Raw genomic sequence first — 6383 nt, 5'->3', positions numbered from 1 at the left:
TGAGTTCAAGGACAGCCTGGTATAGAATAAGTTTCAGGTAAAGAAAAGCTTAGGTTGGGCTGGAGAGATGGCTCAGAGGTTAAGAACACTGCCTGTTCTTCCAAAGGTCCTGAGTTCAATTCCCAACAACCACATGGTGACTCACCACCATCTATACTGAGATCTGGTGCCCTCTTCTGGTGTGCAGGTGTACACGCAGGCAAAACACTGTATACTTAATAAATACATAAGTCTTTAAAGAAAAAAAAGAAAGAAAGAAAAGAAAAGCTTAGGTCTAGGTGTGGTGGCATATGCCTTTAAGCCCAGCCCTCAGGAAACAGGCATGCAGATCTCTGTGTTCTAGTCAATTCTGTCCAGGAGTTCAGTCGAGTCAGTGAGTTGAGAGGCAGTGCAGCAGAGTTGCGTTTATGGCAGTTCAGTTCGGGGAATTCAGAGGCAGCTTTTACTGGGAGAGTTTTACAGAGAGAGGTTGAAGAGTTAGTCACTGTGAAGTTAGTCACAAGTGAAGACAGAATGAGCCAGAGAATGAGAAGGGGCCAGAAGGAGCTAGAACAGATTGCTAGAATCAGTTTGAGGCCAAGCAGAGCAATTCAGTCAGAAGCTGAGTGAAGCCAGATGGAATCAGTCAGCTTGGAGAGGCATTTGAGCCAGAACAGCGGAGTTGAACCAGCCAGACTTTAGAAAGAGCCAGGTGGTGGTGGCACACTCCTTTAATCTTAGCACTTGGGAGGCAGAGGCAGGTGGATCTCTGTGAGTTTGAGGCCAGTCTGGTCTACAAAGTGGGTCCAGGACAGCCAGGGCTACACAGAGAAACCCTGTCTCAAAAAACAAACAAAGACAAAAACAAACAAAAAACAGTCCAGAAAGAACTAGAAAGGGTGAGCTGACTCAACAGTAAGTCTCAGAGGCTGAAAACATTCTAGGCCTTGATAAATTGTACAGAAGCTAGAAGCTTCCAGGATTAAGCCTAGGTTAGTAAGCCTCCAAGATGACAATTATATCAGGTGATAAAAGCTGCCTTTACCCTGAAGGCCTCCTGCAACGGCTTTTGGGTTTGACCTGATTTGGGCACCTCCATCTGCATAGAAACCAGAGGCCAAAGTCTCCCTCAGGATAGATCCTGTCTGTCTTCTACCTCCATGGAAGTCCCATGATCTTTTTTCTTCTTCCTAGTGATGAGTACTTGGGCAGGCTGCCCAACTGCTGGGACAAGGACAAAATTCCAGAGCTTTCTTTAGGATCAACATGGAACAGAGACCATGTGTCTGTGAGTGTGAGTGTATGTACATGTATGTATACATATATGTGTGTGTGTGCATGTCTGAGAGAACGTATGTATACACACATATAGATAGGTACATAGATATTCTGAGGAAGTAGGGTTAGGACTGGAAGCCCAAGACCAGGCCCACTCACTAGATTGTCCCCATGGTAACCAGCCTCCCTGGTACCAGAAAGCCCAGAGTTGTAATAGTAAACATCTGTGGGCCGAGTGAAGGATGTGTGTGAACGTCCTGGCACAGAGGGAGCTCCAGAAAGAGACCTGGTCTTCAGCATCAAAAACACACCTTCTGATGCCTGCCAACGCCCACAGTTTGGGGTCTTTCTTATTGTAACCCCAATACCATTCAAAGGTCAAGGCCAGCAAGGTAGTGAAAGAGCTTGCACAGCAAGCCTAGTGACCCGAGGCTAATCCCCAGACACACATGGAAACAGAAGGAGAGATCCGAGTCCACAAAGCTGTTCTCTGACCTACACGTGTGCTGTGGCATGCATGCCCATGCAGTCACACCATGCACACGCATACACACAATAACAATAAATAAAATTTAGACTGGAAAAAAAAAAGATGAGCCAGTGTGGTGGTGCACACCTTTAACTCCAGTACTCAGGGAGGCAGAGGCAGGTGGATCTCTGTGAGTTCGAGGCCAGCCTGGTCTAGAGAATTCGAGGACAGCTGGAGCCACATAGAGAGACTCTGATTCAAAACAAAAACAAACAAGTGATGAAAGGTCTGTTTACTCCCCTGAATTCTAACCTAGTGACAATGAGGCCCAGCTCAGCCTGAGCTCTGCTGAGGACCTTAAGAAAGGTTGGACAGAGAAGCCTCCAGAGCCTAGGTGGGGGAAACAACCCCCAAAAGACCTGCAGCTGCTGTGGTCTAACTGCCCCAGTGGCAGGAAGCAGGTGTCCCCATCTGCCAGCCTGAGCCTCACACTGCTGGGTCTGGTGGTAGACAGTGTCCCATGGGCTCTGTGGCTCCCTGCATGGGTCTGCTGCCCCCAGATCAGTCAGTTCAGCCTGCATCACTTACAGGGTCTCTCTCTCTCTCTCTCTCTCTCTCTCTCTCTCTCTCTCTCTCTCTCTCTCTGTGTGTGTGTGTGTGTTATGTTACCAGCTTCAGGCCGTGCAAAGCCATCCTCTCCCTGTCCCCTCCCTGCCCCCATCCCCATAGAACTCCTCACCACGGGCAGATCCATATGGAATACCAAGATGGGCCCCGTCAGATGTCCTCATAGCAGGGTCAGTGTAATGATTAAAAACGAGATGCCAGGCAACAGATGTGATGTGGAGAAGTTTGTTTGTAGAAGCATGGGAGAGCAGGAAAGAGGGAGGGGCACCCCAAGCGGAGAAAGGGACCAAGAGAGAGAGAGAGGAGCAGAGAGAGAGAGAGAGAGAGAGAGAGAGAGAGAGAGAGAGGTATTTGCCCTTTTTATCCTGGGCCGTTGGCCTGTCTAGTGACAGGCAGGTAGTGATGTCATAGGTTGCTAGGCAGACTGCGGGCAGTACGCTAAGAGCCAGAGCACCCAGGAAGCTCTGGTAGGTAAAGAGCAGATGTCTGTCTGCCCTAGCATCTGTTTGCAGACATGAGACGTGGAGACACCCAAGGAAGAGGAAGGAAACCAGGAAGTTCAGACTTACAAGACATTTTGTTTGGTTGGTTGTGGGTTTTTTGTTTGTTGTGGGGTTTTTTTTGTGTGTGTGTGTTTTTAAATTTATTTATTTATTATTATGCATACAGTGCTCTGTCTGCATGTACACCTGCAGGCCAGAAGAGGGCATCAGATCACACTATAGATGGTTGTGAGCCACCATGTGGTTGCTGGGAATTGAACTCAGGACCTCTGGAAGAGCAGTCAGTGCTTTTAACCACTGAGCCATCTCTCCAGCCTCCTTGTTTTTTGTTTTTGTTTGTTTGTTTGTTTTGAGACAGGGTTTCTCTTTGTAGCCATGGCTGTTCTGGAACTTCCTCTGCAGACCAGGCTGGCCTTGCATTCACAGAGATCCTCCTGTCTCTGCCTCCCATGTGCTAGGATTAAAGGATGCTGAATGACGACATTTTAAAGAGACTTGTAGCTCTCCTTCGGACTGTCAGACTATTAAAGCAATAGGCTCCAAGAAGTTGGAGCCTCCCCAGGAATATCAGAAGAAGAAAAAAATCTGGCACCCTGGTGCCAGCTAGAGTGGGCTCTCGTCTCCCAAGAAGTAGATGTCACACACGTCTGACAGTTTATCTGGCCACCTGGCAGAGGAAACTAGAGATGAGACAATGGTGAGTCTGTGATGGGCGGGGACTGTGCTGCCATCAGGACTGCTTAGCTACACACCTCTCAGGCCTCGGTTTACAGCTACACCTCAGGGCTCAGGAGATGGGCCAACCAGTAAAATACCTACAGGGCAAGCATGGGGACCTGAGCTCAGATCCCCCAGCAACCTGGGTAAAAGCTAGCACGAGAGCTGGGAACGCGGAGCACGTCTTTAATCCTAGCACTCGGGAGCACCGGCTGCTCTAATAGAAGACCAGGGGTTCGATTCCCAGCAACCACAGGGTGGCTCACAACCATATGTAAATCCAGTTCCAGGGGGTCTGACATCATCTTCTGACTTCTGCAGGCAGCGGACATACATGTGCCCATATATACATCCAGGCAAAAACTCATACAAGGAACATAAAATAAATAAATCTTAGGAAAATAAAATTGTATTCTGTTCGCCACACACATGTTGCAGCACATACATGCCTATACACAACCATACATACATAATAAATAAATTGAAACTAGATAAACAAATAAATAGAAAAACGTAGACAGGCTGGAGAGCTGGCTTGGTGGTTAAGAACACTAGCTTCTCTTCTAGAGGACCCGGGTTTGATTCTCAGCACCCTCATGGCCGCTCACAACTGTCTGTGACTCCACTTCCAGGGGGTCTAACACCCTGTTTTAGCTCCAAACAGGTGCCAGGCATGGATGTGTTACATAGACATACATGCAGGCAAAACACCCATACACATTTAAAAAAAAAAAAAGAGAGAGAGAGAAGTAGGTCTGGAGAGATAAATTAATGGTTAATTTGCATACGCTGCTCTTTCAGAGGAACAGGGTTCAATCCCCAGAGCCTACATTAGGTGGCTCTCGGTTGCCTGTAATTCCAGCGCCAGAGGCATCCAACACTGTGGGCCTTAGTTAGCCTTTGCACTCATGTGTACATGCCCACACAGATGGAAATGTGTGTGTGTGTGTGTGTGTGTGTGTGTGTGTGTGTGTAAAATAATTCTTGTTTCTTCAAGACAGTTTCTCTGTGTATCCTTGGCTGTCCTGGAACTCACGATGTACACCAGGCTGGCCTCGAACTCAGAGATCCTCCTGCCTCTGCTTCCTGAGTGCTGAGATTAAAGGTGTGCACCACCACCACTATCTGGCTAAAAAAAGCAAAAACAAATTTTAAAGGTAGATGAGCCAGGTCTGGTGGCACATATCTTTAATCCTAGCACTCTGGAGGAAGAGTCAGGAGGATCTCTGAGTTCAAGGCCAGCCTGGTCTACGTAGAAGTTCTGGGACAGCCAAGATCAAGTAGAGAGAGCCTGTCTTGGAAAAAAAAAAAAAAGAAGAAAAGAAAAGAGTGAGCAGCTGGATGCTGCTTTCTGTCCACCCCCACCTTGCACAGACACATGCACCCACACCTACTTGTGCCTGTACTTTTATCCACTGAGTCATTTCTCTAGATCCTATATATTTGTTTTTGGGATAGGATCTCAAACTTAGAGTTCTTCTCCCTCAGCTTCCAAGGACTGGTGTGACACAAGTGCGCCACCACAACTAGTTTAAAACAATCATTTTATGACTACTATTTCCACGCACCCCATGTGATGGGTTTTCAACTTGACTACATCTGGAATTAACTGAAACCTCAGTGGCAGTGGCTTGGGAACACTAGTGAGGGATTTTCTTTTTTCATTCAAAATGGGAAGAGTCAGTTTTAATCCAGATCTTTGTTTGTTTGTTTGGTTGTTGGTTGGTTTTGTTTTGTTTTTTGAGACAAGGTTTCTCTGTGTAGCCCTGGATCTCCTGGAACTAGCTCTGTAGACCAGCCAGGCCTGGAACTCAGAGATCCGCCTGCTTCTGCCTCCTGAGTGCTGGGATTAAAGGAGTGCGTCACCAACGCTGGGCTTAATCCATTTCTTCTGCAGTGGGATGATCCACCTTTAATCTGGGCCACGGGTTCTACTGGCAGTCTACATAAAGGACTGTTGTTCTTACTCTGTCTGGCAAGTTTACTCCTTCAGTAGCATTAGAGCCAACTTCTCCAGGCGTACACTAAAGACCACCTGAGACAGCCAGCCTTGTGGACTGAACCACTACTAGGTCCTTGGACCTTCCGTTGGTAGACAGCCATTGTTGGACTAACTGGACCACAGCCTGTAAGCCACTATAATAAATCCCTTTATATCTATCATTTTAGAAATATATATATACATATATATTATACACACATAATTTATATATACTTATATTTTATACATATAATATTTATATATAACTTATATAAATATAAGGAGTAATTCTTTCCATCTTGTTACTCCCAAGAACTCTTGACTAATACAGTTAGGTATCCAGTTACTTGCAGAAGGTGACATCTGGGGCCAGGATGGCAATTGGAATAACCTGGAGGCTGCCTGGAGCTTCCTCTCCTCTAGTGTCTCCACGTGGCCATGCCCAATGCCACTAACCTTCCCAGGAGGAGGCCTGGCTCTTGAGGGGCTCATGCCAGGTAGCGACAAGGCACAGGATGTCCAGTGTTGAAGTGGAGCTCACCAGTTACTGGATGTGTAGTATTACACAAGTTTCGCCTCTGGCCTCAGTTTCCTTGCCTGTCAAATGGATACTCAGGGGTGCTGCTGCGAGGTCCGGGGAGAAGCTTCATAGTGGTAAGGCCTGGAATAGAGCCCTGGATGCCCTGGATGCCCTGGACAAGCTGTTCCTTCCCCAACCTCTCCACCCACTAAATTTAGAATCAGTTTCTCCATCTAGGAAGCCCCCTGCTGATTGCGTATCGAGCTATAAGCCAGCAACAAGTCTGTGTCTGCCGGGAGAACAGCTTGG

This window comes from Acomys russatus, chromosome 19, assembly GCF_903995435.1.
Source record: "Acomys russatus chromosome 19, mAcoRus1.1, whole genome shotgun sequence".
Classification (NCBI taxonomy): Eukaryota; Metazoa; Chordata; class Mammalia; order Rodentia; family Muridae; genus Acomys; species Acomys russatus.
Note: the sequence above shows the minus strand (reverse complement) of the source record.